The sequence below is a fragment of the Oncorhynchus nerka genome, linkage group LG16, assembly GCF_034236695.1.
Source record: "Oncorhynchus nerka isolate Pitt River linkage group LG16, Oner_Uvic_2.0, whole genome shotgun sequence".
NCBI lineage: Eukaryota > Metazoa > Chordata > Actinopteri > Salmoniformes > Salmonidae > Oncorhynchus > Oncorhynchus nerka.
In genome coordinates this window covers 27,384,233-27,409,343 of record NC_088411.1, presented here as the reverse complement: position 1 = coordinate 27,409,343, position 25,111 = coordinate 27,384,233, and the positions used below count along the sequence as shown (strand labels likewise).

The following is a 25,111-nucleotide window of genomic DNA, read 5'->3' as shown; positions in this document are numbered from 1 at the left end:
AGAGAGAAAATGATAGCGACAGAAAACCAGAGAGAGAGAGAAAATGATAGCGACAGACAACCAGAGAGAGAGAGAGAAAATGATAGCGACAGACAACCAGAGAGAGAGAGAGAGAAAATGATAGCGACAGAGACAACCAGAGAGGGAGAGAGAAAATGATAGCGACAGGGACAACCAGAGAGAGAGAGAGAGAGAGAAAATGATAGCGACAGGGACAACCCGAGAGAGAGAGAATGATAGCGACAGGGACAACCAGAGAGAGAGAGAGAGAGAGAGAAAATGATAGCGACAGAGACAACCAGAGAGAGAGAGAAAATGATAGCGACAGACAACCAGAGAGAGAGAGAAAATGATAGCGACAGACAACCAGAGAGAGAGAGAGAAAATGATAGCGACAGAGACAACCAGAGAGAGAGAAAATTATAACGACAGACAACCAGAGAGAGAGAGAGAAAATGATAGCGACAGACAACCAGAGAGAGAGAGAGAGAAAATGATAGCGACAGAGACAACCAGAGAGAGAGAGAGAGAGAGAGAAAATGATAGCGACAGAGACAACCAGAGAGAGAGAGAAAATGATAGCGACAGGGACAACCAGAGAGAGAGAGAATGATAGCGACAGAGACAACCAGAGAGAGAGAGAAAATTATAGCGACAGGGACAACCAGAGAGAGAGAGAATGATAGCGACAGAGACAACCAGAGAGAGAGAGAAAATGATAGCGACAGGGACAACCAGAGAGAGAGAGAGAAAATGATAGCGACAGGGACAACCAGAGAGAGAGAGAAAATGATAGCGACAGGGACAACCAGAGAGAGAGAAAGAAAGGATGACAAAGAAAAAAGTGAAAGGTGGTGAGAAAGATATTACAGCCTACAAGTGGTACTTGTTTATCTTCCTAATAATTATATTAGTTGAACGCCAGAGCTCATTCTAGTGTAACTCCATCCCTAATGAACCAATAAACAAACAAACACACTCTAAAAGCCTATCCGTACTAATTAATACAAATCATTTCACAGTCCACCACATGCAGACACCTGTGGTGGACTGAGCCTTCGAGTATTAGTGTTTTGATCTTAAATCAAAGCACTAATAACGTAAGTATATTTTGAAACCAGACTATCTCAACTCTGTGTAATCTAATATTAGATCCCTGTGCACAATATAAGACAAATGTTTTCTAACACCAGATCATACGATGAGACACACTAGACTTCAGTATTCTAGCACTGACCGGGATACTCTATACTCAGATATTAGGTTCAAGACACAGACACACTATAATCCATATGGCTGAAACTCTATACTCCAGTATTTGGTTTCTGAGAGAAAGTCACTACCCCTCTACATTAAATCACTTTTACTTACCCTGCACTATGCAGGCCAGTACTTGGACACACTACCAGGCCAAGACTGAGGCTGAGACACGCTGCTTCATGCTTTTCATGTAAGATATACTGTAGATGTCTAACTGATGACCAGCGGAGACCAGACATTGAATATGTTTCCCCTAATTAGAAAATATTCTGAAGTACATACTACATCACATGTGTGATTATCAATGATGAATTTCATTTCAATGTTGGAAACAAATACTGTATCACTGGAGGTAGTAATAGTTCTTCTTTAATATCCCCTGCTATATATTTATGCCATTTAAATCATCACATTGACATTTTTGAAAGCACACTTTTATTCCATTTTGACCTCCAAACAAACATTAACTTGTGTTAAAAAGCAACATCATATCATTGAAACCGACTAGATTTAATTCATATGTCTGCCATTACTTGCAGAGGTTGGAAATAGTCTGCGAGACAGAGTACATGTAACTTTGTGCCTATATTCAGACATGCATTACACCACCCATTTGATATGCATAACACTACCCATTTGATATGCATAACACCACCCATTTGATATGCATAACACTACCCATTTGATATGCATAACACCACCCATTTGATATGCATAACACCACCCATGTGATATGCATAACACCACCCATTTGATATGCATTACACCACCCATTTGATATGCATAACACCACCCATTTGATATGCATAACACCACCCATTTGATATGCATAACACCACCCATTTGATATGCATAACACCACCCATTTGACATGCATAACACCACCCATTTGATATGCATAACACCACCCATGTGATATGCATAACACCACCCATTTGATATGCATAACACCACCCATTTGATATGCATAACACCACCCATTTGATATGCATAACACTACCCATTTGATATGCATAACACCACCCATTTGATATGCATAACACCACCCATTTGATATGCATAACACCACCCATTTGATATGCATAACACCACCCAATTGACATGCATAACACCACCCATTTGACATGCATAACACCACCCATTTGACATGCATAACACCACCCATTTGACATGCATAACACCACCCATTTGACATGCATAACACCACCCATTTGACATGCATAACACCACCCATTTGTAATAGGTCTCAGTAAGCGTGTGAGTGTTGACATCTATGGGCACATGAGCTGGAGAAATTCAATGGCCTGCAATTTTGAGTGTTTCCAGTGTAATTAATGAGTGTGGCCTGTCTTCTTGTTTCCAGTAAGCCCTGCTATGTTCCCTACTAACAATCCTCCGTCCTCCAGCCAGGCACCTGTGGAAGCTGGCATGCCTGTCCCAGACCTACACCCAGTCCTGGGCCCAGACCCCCAGGCCCCGGGACACCCAGAGCAGCACACCACCCCGGGACCACCGGCATGCAGTGAAACAACTGGAGCCAGCACTGGAGAGGAGAGAGCAGCCCACTGTTCACAGGTAGTTGAGTCGTGTTGCTTCCTTCTCTTCTGGCCCATCTAACCCTGGTGTCTTTTCTTCTTCCTCAGATTCATAGTATTGTTGCAGAAAATATCTAAATGAATGTTATAGATTTTTTTTCCATAATTTTGGGGGAAATCATTTTTTATATATACTATATGAAATTATACATGATTAAATATTGTGATTAAATAGTTAATGTAGAATAAATAAATAAATTGATATATTTCATTGAGTGGGTATAGCTTTCAAAGATATTATTTTATGTAAGGGTAAAATGAAAAAGTTTTCAGGAGGTCAGGTCAGATTAAAATCTGGTAATTCAAAAAGAGCAACAGCTATGTAACACAACCCAGCTCCCGGCTTTCCTTTCTAATGTGACTTAAAATGCTGCAAGCAAACTTCACAACCAAACCTAAGTGAATAATTCAGTGAAACACCTTAAGTCTCTTTCAAACAAATTCACAAAATCAAAGTGGTACTTACAAATAATTATGCTGGTGTTTTTAAACCAGAATAAGTAGGAAAACAACAATTAACAAAGAACGTTTTTTCCCCCAATTGCCGGTGCGCTCTGATAGGAGGGGAAGTATCTGTTTACCTAGTGATTAGGACAATTTTACTGTCGTAGAGCAGTAAATTCAAACCATTCAGCCTGCTAGATTGCCCTAGACAACATCAGGCACTCACTCCTTGTGAACACGTATAGACCCTTGTCTATTTTTTTTCTCTTCATTTTTCCCTCAAAACTTAAATAAACTTTCGCATATAATTACACAGAATTCTGTATATTTTTGTGTCCATTTCCTTGAAACAAAGAACGATTCTAAGAAGTGAGCATGTTATGGTACACAAACCTATGACACACATAAGGTATGGCTCAGATAGAAAGACCTGGAAGGCTGTCTTATTTATTCAAAGAAAATTTGAAAAAAAGTAAGAGGGTAAAAGAAACCTTATCCACTCTGTCGTTAAATTACTATGTTGGAGAGAGGTTCACAGTTCTGACTTGCCACGTCGTCAAAACATTATCAAATAAATATTATGAGTTTGAAAAGTTCCTCTTATGCAAAAAGTGGTATTGTGGTTGTGTCTGACTGTCTCACTCTCCACTCTGAGGTGGAATATTCAATTATGAGCATAATCTAGAGTCCAAAACAGAGGACTGGGTGATGCTGGTGGTGTTGAATGCATTTATCTCTGCAACAGAAAAACCTCTCTTCTACTGTTTTTGCCAGTTAGTCAATGCCTCGAAATGTCAGAGTGACGCTTTGGCTCTATGCCATGAAGGCCCTGAAACACGCTACACAAGAACACATACATGTGTGTGCGTTTGCGTGTGCGTGTGTACCTTGAGTTCTGGACAGTGTCCCCGTTGCCAGAGAGGGATGTAAGCAATTACCAATTCTCAAAACACTACTTTACCGTAGTTAAACATATTACACGCCTCTCACCGGCACCCTTGTCCATTCCCCTCTCAATTCAGCTTGTGAAATATGGACACTCACACAGCACAAGTTATTTTACTACAATCACAACCTGCCTGCAATTAACCAATCATCATCATCATCATAGTCATCATCATCATCATACACATGCAAAACACATGCTGCACAAGAGTGCTGAACACCTAGGCCTAATTAACACCATACAATGTTAGTTTGTTTTATTTTCATGTCATTTTTCTTTAAAACGTTGTGTTTGAAGCTCACCAAATATGTAGGCAATCATACTGTACATTATGTAGTTGGGAAAGATTTATTTTGACATTATATGGATATGGATGGAATGGGAAAATTAAGCTATGGATACAATTATTGTCTTAAACCTCTCTGTTAATGTGTGTCTTTACTGAAAAGGTATTACATGGTAGTTCTGGGCCTACAGTTACCTATAGTTCTGGGCCTACAGTTACCTATAGTTCTGGGCCTATAGTTACCTATAGTTCTGGGCCTACAGTTACCTATAGTTCTGGACCTATAGTTACCTATAGTTCTGGGCCTACAGTTACCTATAGTTCTGGGCCTATAGTTACCTATAGTTCTGGGCCTACAGCTACCTATAGTTCTGGGCCTACAGTTACCTATAGTTCTGGGCCTATAGTTACCTATAGTTCTGGGCCTACAGCTACCTATAGTTCTGGGCCTACAGTTACCTATAGTTCTGGACCTATAGTTACCTATAGTTCTGGGCCTACAGTTACCTATAGTTCTGGGCCTACAGTTACCTATAGTTCTGGGCCTATAGTTACCTATAGTTCTGGGCCTATAGTTACCTATAGTTCTGGGCCTACAGTTACCTATAGTTCTGGGCCTACAGTTACCTATAGTTCTGGGCCTACAGTTACCTATAGTTCTGGGCCTATAGTTACCTATAGTTCTGGGCCTACCATTACCTATAGTTCTGGGCCCATAGTTGCCTATAGTTCTGGGCCCATAGTTGCCTATAGTTCTGGGCCTACAGTTACCTATAGTTCTGGGCCTATAGTTACCTATAGTTCTGGGCCTACAGCTACCTATATTTCTGGGCCTACAGTTACCTATAGTTCTGGGCCTACAGTTACCTATAGTTCTGGGCCTACAGTTACCTATAGTTCTGGGCTTTTAGTTACCTATAGTTCTGGGCCTACAGTTACCTATAGTTCTGGGCCTACCGTTACCTATAGTTCTGGGCCTACAGCTATCTATAGTTCTAGGCCTACAGTTACCTATAATTCTGGGCCTATAGTTACCTATAGTTCTGGGCCAACAGTTACCTATAGTTCTGGGCCTATAGTTACCTATAGTTATGGGCCTACAGCTACCTATAGTACTGGGCCTACAGTTACCTATAGTTCTGGGCCTATAGTTACCTATAGTTCTGGGCCTATAGTTACCTATAGTTCTGGGCCTACAGTTACCTATAGTTCTGGGCCTACAGCAACCTATAGTTCTGGGCCTACAGTTACCTATAGTTCTGGGCCTACAGCTACACATAGTTCTGGGCCTATAGTTACCTATAGTTCTGGGGCTATAGTTACCTATAGTTCTGGGCTTAAAGTTACCTATAGTTCTGGGCCTACAGTTACATATAGTTCTGGGCCTACAGTTACCTATAGTTCTGGGCCTACACTTACGTATAGTTCTGGGCCTACAGCTACCTATAGTACTGGGCCTACAGTTACCTATAGTTCTGGGCCTATAGTTACCTATAGTTCTGGGCCTATAGTTACCTATAGTTCTGGGCCTACAGTTACCTATAGTTCTGGGCCTACAGCTACCTATAGTTCTGGGCCTACAGTTACCTATAGTTCTGGTCCTACAGCTACCTATAGTTCTGGGCCTATAGTTACCTATAGTTCTGGGCCTTACCTATAGTTCTGGGCCTACAGTTACCTATAGTTATGGGCCTACAGCTACCTATAGTTCTGGGCCTACAGTTACCTATAGTTCTGGGCCTACAGCTATAGTTCTGGGCCTATAGTTACCTATAGTTCTGGGCCTACAGTTACCTATAGTTCTGGGCCTACAGTTACATATAGTTCTGGGCCTACAGCTACCTATAGTTCTGGGCCTATAGTTACCTATAGTTCTGGGCCTATAGTTACCTATAGTTCTGGGCCTATAGTTACCTATAGTTCTGGGCCTATAGTTACCTATAGTTCTGGGCCTACAGTTACCTATAGTTCTGGGCCTACAGCTACCTATAGTTCTGGGCCTACAGTTACCTATAGTTCTGGGCCTACAGCTACCTATAGTTCTGGGCCTATAGTTACCTATAGTTCTGGGGCTATAGTTACCTATAGTTCTGGGCCTACAGTTACCTACAGTTACCTATAGTTCAGGGTCTCATGCCATTGGATAAAGCATTCTGCTTGTCAATGAGCTATTGCAGTCATTGAATAAACTGACCTTCACTGGATAAAATGAAACTAAACTGAATAGAAGCAGAAACTGAAATCAATTCCTGAAATTATTTCCCTTGGAAAAACAAAACAACCATAACATCATCTGCAAGTGTCTCTACTACTGAGGTTGGTCTTTGCTCTGTTTGGGATTTTGTGCGGTTTGGTTTTGGGATCATGGGGTTGGTTGAGTAACAAATGCATCCTTTATGAGAAGACAATCAGTATTGGACAACTATTAAAATGGCCTATTCTTACATCAACTTCAGTGCCGCTTGATGGGATGTATGTGACCTCAAACTGAACCTGTCCATCGTCCTGTCTCACTACCAAAACCTCTAGAAGTGGATCCATGCTGCAGGCTGGCGCTCTCTCTCCATTCCATGCCCTCGACAGCCTTTACAAAGGGGGCTGTCTGCCCAGGATTCTCCCTGGGACCTTCAAGGGGCTCTCCCATGTCAGGACCTTCTACCTGTCCTGTGAGTCCAATAAGTGTTACAATTCATCCCTTTCATCCAACACATTCAGTGACCTGACTAATCTGGAGACATTGTCCATTGAGAACTACAGGCTTTCTGTGATGGCACTGGATGCTTTGGGAGGGATCCCTCTTTTGAAGGAACTCACAGTCTACCAATGTACACAGGAGATGTCTGATTTACTATGTAGGATAGTCAATATCAGAGGGAAATAATTTTTTACAATTTTTATTATTATCATTTTTTTGTTGGATAAACACTCCAAACAGCCTACCTGACTGCTCGAAGGCATCCGCATGGTCTTAAAGCACACCGCTGCCTCGTTTTGTATCACATTCCAATGATAAAACTGGGGGGGACAAAAATGCTATTTCAAAATGTGGGGGGACATGCCCTCCCCATCCCCAGTGAACGTTGTGCTCCTGGTCATTAACAAGCCTTTCACTCAGAGGAAATAGTCATTTTGAGACACCAGAGCTGTTCTTGAATTTCCTTATTTCTATCATCTGCAAGAAGTAGACTTTGTCATGAGCATGTCATATAGTAAAAGGTGCATTCAGACACTTTGAAAACATCACAGCTCTGATTTTGCCTGACATTGATGCCTGACAGACACAGCTTCTGCAGTCGGGGATCAGTAGATTGCGTTCTTTTGATTTCCATGAGAAAAGCTTTTCATTTGGTTCTGTTTGTGCGACAGTACACAAACTCTCAATAACAAAACTTGATTTAAGGAACCATAAACTTGGCAACTACTCACTGTCTGCAGGGAGAACTGTCAGGGGATAAAGGAGCTCACCATTTTTGCTAGAGATAGTGACAGCATCAAGTAGGGCTACAGTAGATCCATTATTTGAAGAATCTCACTGATGTTACAGTTCTTTCAAACGTATCTATGAAACGTATCCCTCACTTCATTTTACTTTGTGACACTCAGAGCAGTCCTGTCCCATGGCTGAAGAGATTGTCCTTGCATGTCTCATCCCAAACATCACCTCAGAGCATTTCAGTTGCTTGAGAAATCTGGAGTGGCTAGACTTAGGAAGCAATGGCTTAACCACTATTGTAGACTTAACATTTAAGGTACTGGGTAAATTGAGTTTCTTAGACGTAACATTAAACATGATCTCTTACATTACAGACAATAGCTTCCTTGGCCTGAACAGCTTGGAGACCCTAATGTTACAAGAGAACCAACCCCCTTGTACATATCACCACATCTGCATTCATCCACCTCACTTCGCTGAAGAGCGTACATTTATGAGACTTTCTCCCTCCTCCCAGTGAGGTCGAGACCAGCGTGATTTGAGATTTATATTTGGTTCCTTCCCTCAAGGGCTGACCCATTTGAACATTTTCTCCATTAGATACCCCCTTACCATCATCATTGGCAGCAACAGCACCCTAAATAAAACCAGGCCTCGCCCTTCAGCTCCATGCTCAAACTTTATCCTTCCAGGACTGCTGGAGGCCATTCTTCCAGTCTGTCGTCAGCCTCACGGTCAAAATGGATCAACTTCTATGTGGGCATCACATTTAAAAAATGTATTTAACTAGGCAAGTCAGTTAAGAACAAATTCTTATTTTCAATGACAGCCTAGGAAACTGCCTGTTCAGGGGCAGAACGACAGATTTGTACCTTGTCAGCTCGGGGATTTGAACTCACAACCTTCTGGTTACTAGTCCAACGCTCTAACCACTAGGCTACCCTGCCACCCCATTGCTGGAAGGTACCTCACCTCCCTGGAGTACTTTGACTTCCAGTCACATGTCTCAGCAGAGTCTGTGGACATGTCTGACCTGAACATGCTTGTGCAGCTGAGGTTTCTGAAGCTGAAGGGAGTGGACTTCATTATGCAACCAGGGCTGGCCACCATGTTCCACAACCTGACCTGTCTGGATAATCTGATCTCCTGCAGAATCCTAACTCTGGAGGAGGAGCTGAGCAGAGACATTCACTCCCTCAGGCAGCTAATGGTGGAATCTCTAGAAGAGTTCAGTGTGATAGAGAGCTGAGCCCCTGCAGCCTGGGGTCCCAGCTATTCTACCTTCACTGCAGCTGTGACAACTCATGGCTGGTCCCTTGGGTCCAAGGACAGAGACATGTCTAGGTCACCTTATATCACCTTGGGGAGGCAGAGCTAACATGCAAGAACGAAAATGTTATCCAAAACTTGAATAGATACTCAGAGGCTGAACATGGGCTGTGTCCTGTTCCTCTGCACCTCCCTGGGCCTGTTCCTCTTCATGCTAGTGGTCCTGCTCCATCCGCTGGCCAGGGACTACCTGCTGGCCAGGGACTACCTGCTGGCCAGGGACTACCTGCTGACCCTCGGCCACATCACCCGCGGTGGATGATGTTTGCTCCGAGGCAAGATTCCTCATCTGCTGAAAGTCATTCATTAATTCATTTCATTTTATTAGGTATTCTTATATAGGTTTTGAATAAAGAAACACAACCACAGACACACAAATGTGTAAAATAAACTATTTATCACAGGCTAATTTTCATATTAGTAAAGAGGTCAAATTTTATTTGGGAGAGAAGGCCAACTAGACGTGTGGCACAGGAGCACAGCTTGAACCTTGGCATGTCGTACTGTATAACGCCTCCATTATTTACCATGTAGAGGGGAATCCGCCACATGCTTGGAATGCCTTCCCCAGGAAGGACAGGAAGCAGCTTCCTCAGCAGAGTGGCTGTCCATCTATATGACCCCCACTATGGATTCCATCCCACTACTGCCGCCAATGGACAGGGTCAAATTCTTCTTTACAGTAACACAGGGGAATGTGTGTATTGCTGGCCATGGTGGCAGAAGCCCCTACAGCCCAGCGGTCTGACAACTGACACTAGGATAGAATGGATACATGCGAGAGGAAGGCTCAGTGTGTCTTTCAGAGGTGCACATTTGACTTGGGACATGTCGTCCCCCCTCCCCCCTCCCCCACACACATTCCGAAATGGTATTTTTGTCCCCCACCAGTTTTATCATTGGAATGTGATGCAAAACGAGGCAGCGGTGTGCTTTAGGACCATGAGGACGCCTCCGAGTGGATGGGTAGGAGAAGTCTGTTTGGAATGTTCATCTGACTGGATTTTAAAAAATAAAATAAAAATATCCCCTCCACTTCTAAATCCAAAGTTGCACCCCTGGTGTCTTTTATGATGACTTGAGTGAGCACTGAGCAGGAGGCCTGATTAACCAAAGCAGAGAGGCAGGCAGAGTGGGTAATTACCTTGAAGAGAAGCTGAGGGCTTCATTACAATATCCCAACAAACAATTATTCTCCTCTGGGGTAACCCTGAGAGACATGGCACACACCAATCAAACCTAATGACCAACACTGAGACAGTCAGGAACATGTACTGCTAAACATATTCACACTATTAGAAACCTTAGCATTGACATACAGTAGGGACACATTTAGGCCAGTATATCATGCTCACAAGTCACAACCACTTTAAAGATCAGTACTTGACCTGCTACAGTAATTCCCATCTCGTTCCAGAATATTAATAATTATTATTATTATTATTAGTAGTAGTAAATAATAATCATTACTATTATTATTATATGAAAAATAATGCTAATAATTATTATTATTATTGTGGGAAAGATAATAATAATAACAATAATAATGTAATTAATGTTATTATACTCTAATTATAAAATTGTTATGGTTGTGTAATTGTTGCTGTCATATTCAGATGTTTCTGCTTCTCTGGGAAGACACGACCTTGAATGTTATAACTCATTAAAACTGTGAATTTTATTATCGTGATAAAAATACATTGTTCAGCATGTTTAGATCAACATATACATGCATCCTTCTTCCTTCGTTTCGAATTAATATCACACTTTTTTCCCATTTAAAAGGTTAATCTAAACATTTAGCAAAATAAAGTATTTATTTTAAATTTTTAATCCAATATACCCTGATGTATTACTGACGTTTGTTTTTTATTAAATTGGTAGCCGAATTGTTCTAAGTGAATATAATTCAAGTGCACAACTTCGTTTGAAATAATTGCATATTTTATTGTGCGCTAGATTAGTTTACCGTCGCATCTATGGTTATACAATATATTTTGAAATTTAATTCGTGTAAACTTCAGTGTCAATATAGCAAAAACATGGAGATTTCATGACACCGGGATGTGAAATATGTCGTTAGCAGGGTTTAAAGGATGATGGTTAAGAAGGCATGCAGCAGTGAGTGAATAGTCACCGCAAAGGATCTGTCTCATACACCTTGTTCACTATCTGGACTTGAACACTTCATTCACGAATTCGTTTAACTGTGACAGCCAGAGAATTCATTTTAGGGCCACGGGTAACTCAGGTAGACCCATGCAAGAGCAACTGTATGATGACTGTAATGGCCAAAATATTGTGTTTCTTCAGTTGGTGATGTGTGTAGAAATGTGTTTATCAAAAATAAATGTCTTATCACATATATAACTCTATTTTTACATTAGCTAAGAGCTATGATATAAAAAGAGTAGCCATTGATTTGTAATAATGGAACCTTGTGTTCATATCAAAATATGCTACATCATTTTATAAAAATAATTATCTGTTGATACTATAAAAAATATTGTTGCATTGATTAACTTTACAACCTCTGGGAAAAAGTATGATTCTCAAACACCATGACTTCAGCTACCGACAACCAAACCCTGCTACACATTACTGTCATTATGCAGACACTCGCCAGAACAGTTGTCAACCATTATGATTAATGAGACTCACACTTGGAGAATTGTTTTAACATTGCATTTTATTATTAATGCATTATCAAAGACAGAGAATGTATTTTTTCTCTGCCCCTGGCACGCACGCACACACACACACAAAGAAAGAAAGAGAATTGGCATTCATCTCTCTGTATGGATTCATAGAGGGCTGACCAGAGGTCCATTTTATGACTCTTTTCACAATAAGGCCACGTTTCAATTGTTTCACTAACAGTTTTTAAAACACTACACACACTAGTGATTTAAACTATCAACATAAGTATATTTGTCTCTTTCTCTCTCTCTCTCTTCCACCTTTTCTGTATCATCTGTAGTGAATTAAGTGTTGGGTTTCAAGGCTAAGGTTGCCTGGACAAATCCTCCCATTTCTTTTTCTGTCTATCCCTGTCTCTGTCTCTCTCTCTCTTTCTCTCATCAAGAGGCACATGCTGGTGGAGTCAGTGAATCCTCGTTAGGGGTAATCCAGCGAAGACAAGGCCACATCGGTTTTAATTAGTCCGAGGCGGCTGGATGAGGGGAACAGGACCGGGCCAAGGGGGTTCAGGAGGGCTCTCGAAGGGGTCCGTGGGGTTGCAGCACAGAACAGGACCTTAATTCAATTTGAGAATGTCTATTTTGACAGAAGCAAAGAGTTACAAGGGGTGGCAGGAGAACCTACTGTAAGGGTCCCAGATTAGGAACACAGCACCACATTGTATCGGGCTCAGATTAGGAACACCCCTCTCCTCACGAAAGAAGAAATACCTCAGCTCAGTTAGTAGATTAGATACAAATCATTACTGTAAAGGCATTGTGGTGTCAATTAAGTGTTTCCAGATATGCCATAGAAATACAGTATTTGGGCTAATATTGGAAGGCTAATATCAATAACATGAAGTCAATCTCTCCTGGCTCAAAGTAGAGGACAGATTGACTTCATCACTTGTTTTTGTGAGAGCAATTCACATATTGAAAGCACCAAACGGTCCGTTCAAACAGCTAACACACTGCTCAGACACCCATACATACCCCACAAGACATGCCACCAGGGGTCTCTTCACAGTCCGTCCGTTCAAACAGCTAACACACAGCTCAGACACCCATACATACCCCACAAGACATGCCACCAGGGGTCTCTTCACAGTCCGTCCGTTCAAACAGCTAACACACTGCTCAGACACCCATACATACCCCACAAGACATGCCACCAGGGGTCTCTTCACAGTCCGTCCGTTCAAACAGCTAACACACTGCTCAGACACCCATAGATACCCCACAAGACATGCCACCAGGGGTCTGTTTAAACTACTAGCACACTGCTCAGACACCCATACATACCCCACAAGAAATGCCACCAGGGGTCTCTTCACAGTCCCCAAGTCCATAAAAAAACTCTGGGAAACGCACGGTAAAATCAGATTTAAAAAACGGATAAAACAATACCTCACGGCACAACGCGGACTGTGAAGAGACACAGACAAACACACGCATACACACACTCTAACACACACTAGACACACACACATTGTAATATTGTATTATTGTAGTATTGTACATTTTATATTGTAAATGTGTAATATTCAAGTAAAGATGTAATAATGTATTGTATGATATATAGTTATATTTATGATGTAGGCGGTTGTTTTGTTTAGATGCAACAGTTATTATTCATATTTGGACCCCAGGAAGAGTAGCTGCTGCCTTGGCTGTAGCTAATGGGGATCCTAATAAATACTAAATATTGTCTTATTTCTTGGAAAGCATTGTAGCAATATCCCATTGTAGTTCAGTTAGAGTTTTGCCCTTGGGGCCGATTCTAATTCACAAGAAGGGGGTCCATTGTCTGCTGAAATCCATTATACGTGAGCAAACGTATCCTATTTAAGTACTTTAATATATAAAAAAATATAACATTCTGAGAATGTGGGCAATTAATCCAATATCAGATCATAACATGTATTTAAAATGCATAATACAATCAAGTGGTTTAAACTATTTCAGAATTACAGCAAACAACTGCCAAATGGAAACACCACTGCAATCCCTTATTGCGCATTGTTGAACAATGGTAATACAAAATATCAAAATCAATAAACCTAGAGATGAATTTAGTGTGTAGTTTAATTACAGATAAAAGCCTATGGTGAGTCTGAGCGAGTAGTGAGGTTCTCCACAGAGACCCAAGGCAATATGTTGTATATTTGCATACAGCTGGTGGAGAGTGAGTGAGTAATAATTGTGCATATTAAATAACCCCCTAGGTGTGCTGTATGCATCCACCCTCAGCATTACTGTGTACTATGGGGAAAAACACTACACACAACCCCCACAACACAAGGAGAACCACCAGCAATAGAAAGTTGTTTTTTATATTTTTGTTTTAATCCTATTCCAAACCTTACCTTAACCTTTCTGAGTTAATGCCTAACCTTAAGAATTCGAAGATAATGCCAAAAGGTGAATTGGAACAACTTCTAAATGTGAAAATCATGACCATTTAATTCTGGCGTGAGACTGTGAGAGCTTGTAGCTCAGAGGCATGGTTGTGTAGATACTGGCCTATCTTTTTCAGATAAATTACCATTTGATCTGCTGGTTTCCTGCCATTGATCAAACCCCATACGACCACTCAGCTGATAGACCGGGAGAAACCTGATCAGCAGAGAGTGGCGGAATGAAAGAATGAAAGGAAGGAGAAGAGTCACCACTGCAGCTCCTTCCCCCTTCTCTTTCCATGTGTGCTTATCTTTAAACCTCATCAGACAAAGCTAAAATGCATCTATGTTTCATGATCATCTTTAAAGGAACTCTTCTAAATGTGTATTTCCCTTCTTCCTGCCATCTCACTACCCTGGGTGCTAATTTTCAAAAATCATTATGTTTCTCTTCTCCAGTCCCTCTCCAGCATGTTTCCCTTTCTCTCTAGCTGGCTCTAGCTGTATTCCTCTATGTTTCTGTGTCAAATGGAGGATGTCAGGTCTACCACCAAAACTGAGTGTCAGTCATATACCGGAGACTGTTTACACTTACACCCCCAGTGCCATAACATGCCCCCCCCCCCCCCCCGATGGGTCTGAGTGACAGTCACTCCACTGCCCTAGCCTGGCGGGAGGGCACAACCTGACCCATCTGGTTCTAATCGCCCCAAAACACGGATAGGCAATCCGCTCGCTAGGTCTTGTCCTTGCCAAGAAACCTGCTAAATCGCAGCTTTCTCTGTCCATATCCACTGAGGTGGTAGGCCAATTTCTGTGAAATTAAAAGATACATAAAAACAGTCTCATACATTGTTCAAGAGACGTAATATGACAGATTTGCTTTCTGTCTGGACTATCGTGAGGCAATTTTACTTTGAAAGAAGAAATCATTAGGCCTATTTGTAAAATATCTCAATCACACCATAGAAGCCAACATTGCAACTCTGAAGTAAAATATTTTTTTAAGTATTGCCCTGCATAGCCACAGATTTCAAATGTATCACGGCTCACGTAAAATGATCAGTTACCATTCCACTAAGCCATTTAGTCAATGTAACAAACGTTCAACTATTCCTTTGCGGTTTTCGATTACATAGCCTACATTGCATATTCATGTTCAACTGTTTCTGTACATGTTTACTTCTGTTGAAGGGAAAGTATTCCCTGTAATATAACCTAAATATCCTAGAACTATTGTATATTGTGAAACAGATTCTGATTGGCCTCTTAGCATGTTTTACTGTTACAATCAGATACAACATCTTACTTCTAGATCTGCTTTAGGCTAACTTTAAAGATCCAGTTCAAATGGTTAGTTCATCAACCATACGATCAAGTCGTATGGTTGATTCATTCAGCTAAAAAAAAACAATTGAATGTTTACTTGTGTCAAAATCTATGTATGTTATACAGAGACAAAAGATACCCTGACAAACCAAGCAAGTCTGATCATCAACAATTGGTCTAAGTAACAAATCTAATGACAATACATGAAAACCCATTACTAATCTTTACATCACTGTTTAGTTTTTTATAGTAAGTTGAATGCACCTGGTAAAACCAAACTTTTTTCACTTCCAAGCCATGAGTAAAACAGTGGAGGAAGAGGACGAGAGACTAAGGTGTTCCATAGAGGAAGCTGGATCAGTGCAGAGAACAATAAATACCTGGCTGAAGCTGGAGATTGGGGGTGGGGTTAGCTGGAGGTGTGATGTTAAGAGTAGGCCTCACCTCTTATGCCCAAGGTGGCCTCTCTCTGCTGCCAGCTGCCATGGAAACAGAGAACATACAAGTCAAGTGAGGGCCATATCACATTGAAATAAAGAGACCCTAATATTTGACATAATATTAGCAATTATTATTGTTCAACAACACAAAAAAGTCATCAGTAGCCTAATCCTATTTCCTGCAGCATCATATCAATTGGTGTAGGCCTATATTTACTGTAACCTAGACCTATGCCCATCTAAAAACCTAGGAGTTTATGCCTTTAGCAGACCAATGTAGGCAAATGGGTTAATGAGCTAGGCTACATTGCTTTGCCTTTTTTATGCAGTGAGTGATCAAATTCTCTCTATTTTATATATATATGCCTGCATGGAAACAGGCCTATTGTCTAGTCTGCCAAATCATTCGAATGCCATGATTGGAATAATATAAAGCCTGAAGTAGATATATATTAGGCTACAACATTATTTACCCAAGTAGCAAGGTTTCTATCCAATTGGGGACAGATTTTCATGCGAATATTCTTGAATCAGCATAAAAACAGTATGCGCATTTTTCCAACAGATATGTGTTTCCGTCAAAATATTTTTTTGGGGAAAAAACACTGCGTTATGACGTAGTGCACACAAAATGTACTTTTTCGCTTAAGTTTTCATGTACCGAATAAAAATCTGAAGTTTAATATGTTTCCAATGCAATAGTTTATCTCAAAAACTGTTGCGTCAAGTAGAAAATGTGCCTACTCTGGTCTTGGAATGTGCGCTCTAGCAAACAGCTGGCAGATACAGTACGGGTAGTCTGTTAGGCTGTGCCGGCAGGCTAGTCTACATGATGAGATTAATATGGATATTGAGCGAGAATATTTGTCTTTGTCAAATGGCAGTTAAGCATCAATCATCATATCACTAGAATAAGATCCTCTATATTTATTGGAAAGGAGCATCACGATAACCCTCGAGCACATTCACCATATTGTGAAGTTCATCATTATTTATTTCATATGTAGCCTAATAAACTGCATTGTTTCCCAAGTTCTAGTGGGAGGACTACACACCATTTCATCGCATGACTCCAAATTGTCTTCGATATGATGGTTATTATATCAATATTTTCGCATAAAGGAGTTTCCACCGCTATTTCTCGCATAATACATTTTACGACACAAAAAAATCGCACCATGTCAAATGAACAATTATCTGTTGGCATTTATAAAATTGTACCGAAACTTCCTGTTTGACTTTACTCTCATAAAAACTCTAGATGTTGTTTGTGATGGGCAAAAAAGAACATCTCTGTAGAATATTTGAAATGCATAGCCTGATTGTCCACCAGGGCAGGCGGGAAGTCGTGTCTACTCACCTCGCCTTTGAATTAACTCATGGCTCTAGCCAGCCAGTATCGAGGTCGACGCTGCAACTTGAAAGAACCGTACAAAAGGATGAAAACGTATCAATGTTGGATAACACATGACAAGACAGGACTGATGGAAACAGAACATTTGTCAGTAAACTTTCCAAATGTTGACAAAACAAAGGTGGGATATTTAAGGATGAGAGAAATGGCGATGGAAACGCCATTATGCGAAAATATTGATAGGCTATAATAACCATCATATCGAATTAGACTTGGAGTTACGCGAAGATATTATGTTGTCCTCCCACTAAAGACTCGGAAAAACATGCAGTTTATTAGGCTAGATTAAATAAGTTATGATAAACTTCACAGGGTGATGAAAGTGCATTGTGATGAGCTTGATGCTCCTTTCCAATAAATATCTACGGTCTTATTGTGGTGACATGATGAGCGATGTTTGGCCTCCGTTTGACATCTCGCTCTCATCATGTAGGTAGCCTAACCACACGGTATCTGCGAGCTGTTGGCTATAGAGCGCTGATAGACCACTGATTCTCTACAGCAAGATTTCTTCTTAGAAAACCATTAGTAGAGTTCAAAATGCGATTGAAACCCATTTAAATTTACCTGCAAATGTTATTTTTATGTGCCCTACGTCATCACGCACAGACTGTTATCCGCAACAAGTCAATTTAATTTAAACACATCTAGTTGAAACACATCTCTAGTGGGAAAAGATTTTAGAATATTCACATGAACATCTCTCGGGCAATTGGATGGAAGCCTAGCTACTGTCTATCACTTTGAAGGGAGAAAAAAATATTATAATGAGGCTAAATTAAGCATGAAAATCTACGCATTGTGGTACGCACATGGTCCCAAAAATAAGCATAATGTGGTCTGAAGCATAGGCTACAGGTTGTGTTCTTGAGTGTCTGGTCGATTTAAAATAGCCTTTCTACTGTGTCAAATCAATTAAACTTGAAACAGACTCATCTTTATCTAAGGCCAATGTAGTTTTAAGAATAGAACTATGAATGTAGGTTATACTGTACATTTTTTTTTGAGTGAAAGTCAACGGACAGACTATGCACTGAGCATGCATGGACTAGAAGCTTCTGCACAGGTAGTCATGCACATTATTCAAGAAGGTGTAGTTAAAATGTTTGTTCCCAGTTTTTGGCCATTTGATGCACTGTCTTAGTAGGCTACCACAGTAGATTGCAGCATGCATTGCAATGGATACAAATAATGAATGCCATTGTCTTTCCTCTCTCCATATGGTGGATTTCTTTGTGACAAGTTGACATTTATAAAGGGTAATCCCTTATTTTAGTCTTTCAGTATTTAATTCCTCGTTCTTTCTCTCGTGGAGTTTCATCCCCTGTCTCCTTCTGAGTTGAGGAATAGGCTACAGACAGAAAGCTTTTTGCAGGGTTTAGATGTCTTGAAAAACAACTCAATGTAGACAGAGTACCCAATAAAGTGGCAGTAGATAAGCCAGTGGTGGGCGTGAGTTGGGCTCTTCTGCCTGTGAAGACACTGAATCCTGGCTTGGCCGAGATGAGGATGAGCTGCACTTCACCAAAGCTCTCTGTTCCTAAAATAAACATCTGCTCTGCTGATAAATTATGTGTGTGTGTGTGTGTGTGTGTGTGTGTGTGTGTGTGTGTGTGTGTGTGTGTGTGTGTGTGTTGAGGGAAGAGAGTAGAATCTTTGTCTCACAATCCCTTATTAACTGGCATTTTATGAACTGTGATTTCACATCAGAATAACAGACAGAGAGTTGCCTGAGGGAGGTGTTGGTGCCTCCTCGACTCCATATTTACTATATTCTGAGATAATAGACTGATAATGAATTCACTCTGAGTCAGAAACCATTTTTAATAAAAGATCAATTCCATCTCACACTCGGCTATTGCCACGTGTGGCCTGCCATCCCTCTCCTCTGGGACTGAAAATGCAATCTGATGACATTATCTTCCCTTTCTAACAGTTATTGTTATTTATGTTGTTATTACAGGTTTTCACAGCGGATGAAACGACATCTAAGACGGTGTGACTAAGACATGCAGAAAGGAAACCACTGAAAAAATTGAATGAGGTGTGCTGAATTATTTATTATGCTATGCTATGATATTATTGTAATTTGTCCTGAATTACACACGCACACACACACACACACGCACGCGCACACACACAAAAACACTTGTTTAGAAGTGAGGAGGGTTGAACAGCTCCTAAGTGAGCAGCCTCCATTAGAGAGGTAATACAACATCTTTCTCGGTGAGGAGGGACACTGCTCATCATCGCCTATCATTGGCTTTTGCATTACTGATTTGGGACCAGAGATTATATGGGTCAACCTATTCTATGAGGAGCAGAAAGCAAAGGAAAGAATAACTTAAACACAATGTAGCACTGAAACCCTATGTGGAACATAAATCTAATATAGTTACTTTGAGTTACGTCTCTGACCTCACTTGCCCAAATTCTAACCAACTGTATAAATGGATTACAGTGTGTTTAAGAACTTACACAGTTGGTCACCCTTGGAAAATGTCATTTTCCTATGTAAATAAATGATTTAATGTAGTGCAACATTTCCCTTAATTCACCTCGAAAAACTTTCTGCGAACCAAAAGTTATACAAAGGAAATGAGGTGATTTTATTTTCCATGCTTGCAAAATAATTGCTACATTATTTGTTGAAGGTAATAAATGTCATGCCCAGAACATGACTTTTTATACCCATGACCAATCTATATAACCAATGCTACCCATTGGTCCTGAAAACACATAGAAACATGTAGTAGCCTATTGGATAGGAATAGCCGATCACGAAGCAACAGACACCAGAGCTCTCGCTTCTCACATTTCTCCACAGCTATTCAAATCTCCCATAAGGCCCATTATTTAGGCTGTTAGCTAAACTCTGCTAATTCAGCCTTTCCTCTGAAAATAAAGCAGGGCATAATTGAAAGCTTCCAGAGATCGCTGTGGCATAAAATCAAAAGGAAGCTGTTATAATGGTCATTACTTATTGGGATATTTCGCTTTTTATGTTACCCCCCCAAAATTCTGAGCAGTTCATATTTCCCATGTGATAAAAAATAAATTGTATCATCTCATATGACACTAGTTCAAAGGCAGTAAATTAGATAGCAACACCAAGGGTAGTAGGTTTGATTGCTTCTGGGGCCACCCATACGTAAAATGTATGCACACATGACTGTACTGTAAATTGCTTTGTTAAAAGCGTCTGCTAAATGGCATATATTATTATAATCATTATTATGATATATTAACCCTTTACACTCGTGGGAATTGGCCTAAATGGATAGGGCTAAATGTAAATGTTTTATGGAGAATAATTATAAAAAGCACAGGGAACAGTTTGGAGATAATGGGAAAATGATTAAACCAAGGTTCACCTGACATAAGACTGATTGTTGATTTTATGTGCATTTTACATTTACTGTACATTTCGCCGCATTTGTTGATAACGAAATCTGAAATACTCTGGATACATTCAGTAATATGATAAGAATGATCCTGGAAAATGTGGGGTAGGTGCAACAAAAGTTTTTTTTAATGACCAGGGTTTGAGTGACAGGACTAACTGATGTCCCCAAGTGGCCACACACCACTCCAAAGTGTGCACAGTTCCTAAGTAATTTCAATGCATTTTTATGACTCAAAAAAGAGTCTTCAACTACAAGGTACTTTCTTTCGCTTTCCTAACTGTGCCGTTGAGGAATTAGAACAAGCACACTTGTAGTTGTTTTGTTTGGAACACAACCCTGCATCCCCGCCATCACACAATTACTGTTGTTGTTTACGAAATCCCAAAATTGTCCTTTATAAATCGCAATCTGGGTCGGGTGGGCTTGTTCTATTACCAACATGACTAGCTACATTATAAAATACGATCTTACAGTGTTAGGCTTTCACAAGGCGAATCAGAGAAAGAGACCGTCATTTTGGTGTGCATTGAAAGGAGTCACAGGAAGGAGTCATAGAAAGGAGTCATCATCAGTGCATTCAGGTGCAGGCTCATTCTGTTCAGAACAACCTAGGATATGACGCCTTGTCATCTTGTAACTGTACATCAAACATAGTGATCACAAACATTGACATTGTATATGACCTGAGTTTTATGATATGGAAATGTGAAGTGCACATTTGGACTCACGCATGTTTGGCTTGTATGACATCAAAGCGGTATTTATTATAATCCTCAACGCCTCATCTTTCTGAATACATAGAGTCCTCTTAATGTACAGCATTTTCCTCACTCAGACAACAAAAAAGTTGCTCAATTAGCGGGAGGGATGGGGGCAACTTCTTGTTGAATGCAGTGCTCAAGTTCAGAACGGCTGTTAGTCAAAACCCATACAGAGCTGTGAAGCGCAGAGCCAGAGCTCTGACGTCATGTATAGCATGGTACTACGTTCCAATTTAGGCGCTTATTAGTACCCATGTCTGCCATTGTCAACCTGTATTCGGGTAAGAGTGTAAAGGGCTACCGCAGAGTATCAAACTTATCGCTCCATGTGCCCCTCTGTTGTTTTATGGCCCAATTTATAATTTAATACACTTCATTAAAAGTCAACAAAATTCAGCATTTTTTATATAAAATGTATACAATCTGCTTTATACAGACCATAACCAACAATCCTACTAATTGACACAAAGTTGAGGAGGACAATAATTTTCCTGTAACAGACATGTATGATGCATCGCTCAGACCCATCCCTCTCCACTAATGCAGAGCTAATGCAGGGAACAGGGGCTTGTTTTTATTACCGCGTGTCCGAGTGTTTGGACAATCCCTCGATTTACAAAAGCCACGTTGACAGGCCTCCTCATTGAGCCAAGCCCCTACAGATGTCCAAACACCAGCTAATGTAACCAGCAGGACCTCATACGAGGCCCATACGAAGCCCATTGTGACAGCAGAATAAGAAATGGAGGACAGAGTAAAGTCACTCAAATGGAATGGCTGATTAGTTCACACCAGGATGGAAATGGGGAGTTTAATGTAACCCTGCGGTCTGACAGATATAAACAGACGGGGCCATCTTCAGCCATGGGTAATCCTAAGAGGCTCATTTGTGTATCTCACACCGCAGAAACAGTTTTGATTAATCGTGTGACCTTTGACCCCAATGACTGATGACAACAGAAGAAAAAATGCAGCCAACGGAATCTCGCATTACATCCTGTTTGTGTGCGGGGTCGGTCCGCTGTTAATCTGTACATTATCTGATACACTCTGACAGTCTACGCAATGCAATATCTCCGGGGGTTACAGTAAACCCCAACACACCCCCAACACATGGGTAAAGAAGTTTGATAACATATTATTTCATAAAATAAGAAACAATGTCTTACGTCAAAGTCAAACAACATACATTTTAGCATGTATTCTTTTTTCTATTTCGATAAATTATTATATTTTTGAATTACATAATACATTATACATTATACATTACATTTTTCATTGCATTTCACATTCATTTGCAGTAGCAATACACATATAATCCATGGTATATTTACATTGACTAAAAACACAAGCCAAATATCCCATTTGAGAAACATCTGCAGTGCAGACTCAATCTCTCCTGTCATGAAATGCATACTTCTGTTCGACTAGATGATTAGAAGTCCCATATTGCATTAGATTTTACACTGTTCATACTAATGTCAGTTTGACTATAGATTAGAATTTATGTACAAAATTACAAAGAATTTAAAATATACTTTTACATTTTTTATTGTATATTAGCTTTTTAAAAGAACAACTTTGGAGTAATTGTATATATACACTATATATACAAAGTATGTGGACACCCATTCAAATGAGTGGATTTGGCTATTTCAGCCACACCCATTGCTGACAGTTGTATAAAATTGAGCACACAGCCATGCGATCTCCATCCCTGGGGCGGCAGGGTAGCCTAGTGGTTAGAGAGTTGGACTAGTTACCGAAAGGTTGCAAGTTCAAATCCCCAAGCTGACAAGATACAAATCTGTCGTTCTACCCCTGAACAGGCAGTTAACCCACTGTTCCTAGGCCGTCATTGAAAATAAGAATTTGTTCTTAACTGACTTGCCTAGTTAAATAAAGGTAAAATAAATAAATAAAATAGACAAACATTGGCAGTAGAATGGCCTTACTGAAGAGCTCAATGACCTTCATAGGATGTCACATTTCCAACAAGTCAGTTTGTCAAATGTCTGCCCTGCTAGAGCTGCCCTGGTAAACTGTAAGTGCTGTTTTTGTGAGGTGGAAATGTCTAGGAGCAACAACGACTGTTGTGCGTAAAAATCGTCTCTCCTCAGTTGCAACACTCACTACCGAGTTCCAAACTGCCTCTGGAAGCAACGTCAGCACAATAACTGTTCATTGGGAGCTTCATGAAATGGGTTTCCGTGGCCGAGCAGCCACACACAAGCCTAAAATCACCAAGCGTAATGCCAAGTGTCGACTGGAGTTGCCGCCATTGGACTATGGAGTAGTGGAAACGTGTTCTCTGGAGTAATGAATCACGCTTCACCATCTGGCAGTCCGACGGACGAATCTGGGTTTGGCATATGCCAGGAGAACGCTACCCGTCAGAATGCATAGTGCCAACTGTAACATTTGGTGGATGAGGAATAATGGTTTGGGGCGGTTTTTCATGGTTCGGGCTAGGCCGCTTAGTTCCAGTGAAGGGAAACCTTAACGCTACAGCAAAAAATGACATTCTAGACGATTCTGTACTTCCGACTTTGTGTCAACATTTTGAGGAAGGCCCTTTCCTGCCCCAGTGTACAAAGCGAGTGCCATACAGAAATGGTTTGTTGAGATCAGTGTGGAAGAACTTGACTGGCCTGCACAGAGCCCTGACCTCAACCCCATCAAACACCTTTGGGATGAATTGGCCTAATCGCTTAACATCAGTGCCCAACCTCACTAATGCTCTTGTGGCTGAATGGAAGCAAGTCTCTGCAGCAATGTTCCAACATCTAGTGGAAAGCCTTTTACTTTGAAAGGAATCACTGAGTGCAAACAAATGCTCCTCCTGTTTCCAATGTGTAACAAAACATTTCTGCGGACATTGTGGTATTGAATAAAGTTTCAATGCCGTTTATTTTTAATCTAGGCCCTTAGCTAATGTACAGTAATACAGGCTTTTAATGGAGGGGAAACACCACCTTTTGGCTCAGAGAAAAAATGGCTTTGAGAAAATCAATGGGACATTTGACTCAAATTTCACAGATTTCAGTGAGTGACTTATTTTGCGGCAGCACACTCTTAACTCTGCCCTCTATCATAAAGAAAAGTAATGAGACAAAATATGTTTTCTTTCATATAACTTATTTTTCAATATACAGTATTGCCACAATTATTGAACACTGTAATGACAGGACTATTGGAGAACAAAACCCAGGAAATAATACATAGACTATTAGTTTTGTGTCTGGTATAGTCATGTGTGCTATAGTTCTGCTGTCTAACCCATGACCTTTACCCCCAGATCACATTTCTGCTGTCCTGCACGCATCGCAAACAGATTATTACATGTGCAGTTTCTATGAGTGAAAACCTTCCTTAAGATTGTTTCTT

At 40.5% G+C, this 25,111-nt stretch overlaps 1 long non-coding RNA gene and 2 pseudogenes across 2 annotated transcripts in view; 2 read left to right on the top strand and 1 right to left on the bottom strand.

The window, feature by feature from the left end:
• The window catches only part of LOC115144497 (uncharacterized), a 30,639-nt pseudogene extending 23,227 nt beyond the window's left edge, over window positions 1-7,412 (top strand).
• A 680-nt stretch (window positions 7,413-8,092) lies between these two features.
• LOC115144496 (immunoglobulin superfamily member 10-like) lies at window positions 8,093-9,213 on the top strand (annotated as a pseudogene).
• Window positions 9,214-11,970: 2,757 nt separating this feature from the next.
• The window catches only part of LOC115144360 (uncharacterized), a 45,806-nt gene continuing 32,665 nt past the window's right edge, over window positions 11,971-25,111 (bottom strand). For both annotated transcript variants that reach the window (XR_010459337.1, XR_003865807.2), the window contains exons 3-4: window positions 16,083-16,181; window positions 11,971-12,569 (exon numbers count right to left, since the gene is read on the bottom strand). This is a non-coding gene — a long non-coding RNA (uncharacterized LOC115144360). The remainder of the gene's footprint in view (window positions 12,570-16,082; window positions 16,182-25,111) is intronic.